A 5,663-nucleotide genomic window follows, 5' to 3' on the forward strand; every position below is an offset into this window, starting at 1 on the left:
ACAATCAAATCAAATCCTGCACACGATTTAGAACCACCTATGTGGTCTGTATGACTGGCTAGGTGTAAATAAGTACGCTCAAGTCTTACGATCACGTGAAGGCTGTGTGAAGTATTGCAAGTCACCTACGAGTCGGAACCACCTAATGGGGTCTGTACGATAGGGTGGCACCTGCCTTGGATCCAAGGTGAGTGTGTGGTGCGATAGGTGAACGATCACATGAAGGTTAGGCCTTACCCTCGAGCGGAGCACTAACACCGGGGTTTAGGATATAATTCACTGAAAGAAACTCATCATAATCATACACACTACCATCATAACTATCACTATATACTCACCTGAAGCTTAGTTGAGTATCCATGGCGTCAAGCAGTAATATGCACAGCTATATTATAACATATACTAATATGTAATGCATAGGACATGGTATTTAAAATGTAAAAACCATTTAAATGGTTTTTGGGAAACATAAGGCATATATAACCAAAAGCCTACTCACTGGTATGTAGCCGGGTCGTAACCCCCAAGTCTTGCCTGACTACGCTCGTCCTCTGGAAACGTTTCACCTATATGTGAAACAACTAATTTAACGTTATTTTAAAGCACATAACCATCACTATGAAATAACTTCTCATACATTGCTCAATTGGGGTGTTTGAATAAACCATCGTGGCCTACTCAACACCACAAGCATCCTCATATTTTTTGAATAATTTTCTGACGTTCCACGCACCCTCACGTGCCGACCAAGGCACGGCCACACGCGCTGCCACGTGCCTGGCAAGTTGGACAGAATCTTTAACGCCGTTAAAGAATATTCCTTTAAATAATGGAATATACTGCTAAATATACCTGATGCCGTTAGGTATATTCTGTCAAACTTGATGTAATATTCGTCTTCTTCTCCAGTGGTTCACTGGATTCCATTGCTGGCCGCCGACTGTGTTAACGGAAATTGGAAAAGCTTAAAACCTTAACATCTTCATCATTTCTCAACCAAATTTCAAGAAATTTATATGGATTTAAAGCTTTCAACAAGGGGAACACATCCATGCTTGTTAAAACACCAAAATCCAACGGAAAATGGTTAGAAAAATCCTTGAAAAACCGGTTATTCTTGCATACCCACTACCGAGCTTATTTCGACATCCAAACTTAGCCAAAACTTGTCTAACGTGCCATGGAAGTTGAGTAATTACCTTACTAAGCCTCAAAACTAACTAAAACCTTCGCCATCACGTCGGAGAAAATTGCACCCCTTGCTGGAGCTCGGGTATCTTGAGTTCTACCAGTCCTTTCCTCAAACCAAGGGTATGGCTCGACTCGTGAAGTCGAAAGAAGCACGATGATGCTAACCTTACACTCGATCTGTGAAGTTTTGAAAGGATTTTGGGAGCTATGAGCTCAGGTTGTATGGAAAGAGAGAGTTCGAGAACGGGAGAGTGTGTGAAAGAAGATGGGCACGTGTGGTGTATGCGTGTGTGACCGTGTCCGGATTGGGCAATTTTAAATTGCCATAATTTCTATTAGGCTACAACTTAGGGCCACCAATTTGGTCCTAAACAACCTTACAATTTTAATTGGATCCTAAGAGATAGGAAATAATTTAATTGGTCCATTATCTTGGCCCTTTTTCTATTTTCTTAGTCCGTTTATACATTCATAACACATCGCTCCAGGGAAAAATTGTCATTTCCACACTTCCAAAGATAAAATATATTATAATTTGGGACGGGTCATCACAACCTACCCCCCTTAAGAAAATTTCGTCCCTGAAATTTCATACAATAATATAACAAGCCACTAATATCCATAAAACAAGCGTGGATACACATCTCACATATGATGCTCTGTCTCCCAGGTGGCTTTTTCCACCGAGTGGTTGTTCCACAAAACTTTCACCATGCACACAGTTTTGTTCCTTAGAACCTTATTCTTCCAATCTAAAATCGTTATTGGCTCCTCGTCATATGTCAAATCTAAATTAATTTCTAATGCTTGAGTAGGTAATACATGTGATAGATCAAAAACATAATGGCGAAGCATGGAAACATGAAAGACATCGTGCACTTTCGCCAGTTCTGGAGGTAACTCAAGTCTGTAGGCAACTTCACTGACTTGCTCGATGATCTAGTAAGGTTCGATGTAGCGAGGACTTAGCTTACCCTTCTTACCAAACCGCACTACGCCTTTCCATGGGGATAATTTCAAAAATACCCAATCTCCCACATTATACACCCTATATGTGGCGTGTCTATCAGCAAGGCTCTTTTGTGGATCTTGGGCCGCTTTCAGGTTAGATTTAATTACCTGAATATTCTAAGTAATCTCGCCCACAATCTATGGGCCCACTAATACCCTCTTACTAACTTTTGACCAATAAAAAGGGGTTCGACAAGATTTACCATATAACACCTTGAAAGGTGACATCCCGATGCTAGAATGGTAACTATTATTATAAGCAAACTCCATTAAATCTAAACGCTTATGCCAAGCGTCACCAAACTGTAGTATTGAAGATCCCAACATATCCTATAATGTCTGGATAGTCCTCTCAGATTGTCCATCAGTCTAAGGGTGATGTGCTGTACTATAAAGTAATCTCGAACCAAGTGCCTCCTGAAATGCCACCCAAAACTTAGAAGTAAACCTAGGATCCTGATCAGAAATGATACTAATTGGAATCCCGTGGTATTTACAATTCTTGAGATAAACAACTCAGCTAATCGGCTTAAGGAATAGTACTCCTGAACTGGTATGAAGTGTGCTACTGACTTAGTAAGCCAATCTACTATCACCCAAATGCCATCATAACCATTCCGTGTACGAGGAAGCTTGTACACGAAATCTATAGTAATATTTTCCCATTTCCACTAGGGAACGGGAAGTGGCTGTATCAACCCAAAAGTCTCTTCCTTTTAGCTTTAACCTGCTGGCAAATTGCACATCTACTCACATACTCGGCAATCTCCATTTTCATGCTAGGCCAACACTAGAAAGGTCGAATGGTATGATACATTTTAGTATTTCTAGGATGCATTGCATAAGCTAAAACATGTGCCTCATCAAGAATATCTTTCTTTAGCTTAGCAATATTCAGCACGTACATCCGTTTCTCCTGCATAAGCATGCCATCAGATTCCTGCACTCTGAGGCCTTTCTTTTTCCCTTGTGACATTGCTTGAATTAACTTTTGAATTTCTTCGTCATTCACCTGAGCCCTGAGTATACGATTAATCAAAATCGGCCTGACCTGAAAGTTAGCAAGTAAAGCTTCATCCCGATCTTCCGCCCCCAATTTCACTCCAATGGATCTCAAGTCTGTGAGAAGAAAAACACGACAAGCATATAAAGCATTAACTCGACCTCGGGATTTTCTGCTAGGTGCGTTTGCCACTACATTTGCACGACCAGGGTGATACTCAATTGTGCAATCATAATCGCTGAGCAACTCTATCCACCTCCGTTGTTGGAGATTAAGATCTTTCTGGGTGAAAAGATACTAAAGACTCTTATGATCTGTAAAGATCTTACACTTTTCTCCATATAAATAATGCCTCCAAATCTTCAAGGCAAAGATAATAGCTGCTAACTCGAGATCATGCATCAGATAATTCATCTCATGAGGCTTCAACAGTCGTGAAGCATAAGCAATCATGCTTCCATGCTGCATTAGCACACAACCTAAACCATTCAAGGAAGCATCATTACAAATCTCAAAGTTACCACCATCATCTGAGAGTGCCAAAACAGGTGCATGAGTGAGACAATACTTAAGCTGCAGGAAACTTCATTCACAATTATCGTCCCACTCAAATTTAACATCTTTCCTCGTCAACTTTTTCAGTTGTAAAGCTATAAATGAGAAATCTTTAACAAACCGTCTATAATAACCTGCCAAGCCCATAAAACTTCGTGCTCCAATGACGGTTCGTGGTTGCTCCCAATTTTCAACGGCAGCTACTTTCTGAGGGTTCACGTGAATACCCTGGGCCGACATTACATGCCCCAAAAATTCCACTTGATCTAACCAAAATTGGCATTTGCTAAATTTAGCAAACAATTAGTGTTCTCTCAATTTCTTCAAAACTAAAGTGAGATGTCGAACGTGTTCTACCTTAGACTTGGAATACACCAAAATTTCATCAATGAAAACGATAACAAACCTATTGAGGTATGGCTTGAATACCCGATTCATCAAATCCATAAAAGCTGCAGGTGCATTAGTTAATCCCAGTGGCATTACGAGGAACTCGTAATGACCGTACCAAGTCCTAAAAGCCATCTTAGGAACATCTTCACTTCTGATTTTAATTGACAGTACCCAGACCTCAAATCAATCTTGGAAAACACGCAAGCACCTCAAAGCTGATTAAATAAATCATCTATACGTGGTAACAGATAACGGCTTTTAATCGTTACCTGATTTAGCTGTCGATAATCAATAAATAGCATCAAAGTCCCGTCTTTCTTCTGGACAAATAAAACTGGAGCTCCCCAAGGTGAAGTACTAGGCTGAATAAAACCTTTATCAAGCAATTCTTGCAGCTGGGCTTTTAATTCCCTCAACTCAGCAAGAGCCATTCGATAACGAGTTAAGGAAATAGGATCAGTACCTGGAAGTAAATCAATGGTGAACTCGACTTCTTTATCTGGTGGTAATCCAGGCAAATCCTTGGGAAACACATCAGGGAAATGTCTAACTACTTGAACATCCTCTACTCGAACAGAAGTATCATCATTCAATACCACATGAGCCAAATACCCCTGACAACCTTTCCTCAACACTTTCTAGCTCTCACGACAGAGATATTGTTGTGTCTCAGTCCACCTCGCTCGCCCACAAATGTAACCACATGCAAGCTTGGTTGATAAAAATTAACCGTTTTCTCATAACAATTCAACTGAGCACGATTGTAGTGTAACCAATCCATGCATAGAATCACATCAAAATCAACAATATCCAATGGAACAAGATTAGCTGGCAACATGACATCTTCTACTAAAATAGGGCATGCATGATATACCCAGCTAACATAACATGTCTCACCTCTAGGTATCGAAAACTCTAACTCGTAACCGAAAAATGTGGGGTGTGGTTGTGTCATCTGAGCAAACGTATGAGAAATAACAGAATGTGTAACCCCAGAATCAACTAATACTCTAGCAAAATAGCCTAGAATATTTAACGTACCCATAATCAGATCAGGATTGTTCTGAGCATCCTGTAAAGTAATATGATGAACACGGCCATGTGCCTGCTGTCGTCCTCCACAACCTCTGTTACCTTGGTTTCCACGTCCCTACGTACCTCATCCCTGAACAGGCTAGTTAAGCTGTCTCGATGATCCGGCACTGCTGGAAGCAACTTCAACATTCTGGGATGGTTCCCCGGAATACCACTGTGATCCACCAGCTGGATATGGCGGATATGGTGCGTAACCTCCCAAATATTGAGCGTAACCGCTCTGTTGATACAAATCATATGGGTACTAATACGGTCTTCTAGAATATAGGGTTATATTCCCCTGATAATGATATGCTCCACCATAACCTGTTTGGTTATAACCATTAGACCCTGGAATCTGCTGGATAGGAATTGGTGGTGGCAAGGCAGATGGTTGGGATTTCTACTAGTTCTGTGGGCATTGAATTGCCCGGTG

The sequence above is a fragment of a genome, unplaced genomic scaffold (genome assembly GCF_019419815.1).
Source record: "Pyrus x bretschneideri cultivar Hongxiangsu unplaced genomic scaffold, Pyrus_bretschneideri_v1 Contig21, whole genome shotgun sequence".
In the NCBI taxonomy this organism is placed as follows: domain Eukaryota; kingdom Viridiplantae; phylum Streptophyta; class Magnoliopsida; order Rosales; family Rosaceae; genus Pyrus; species Pyrus x bretschneideri.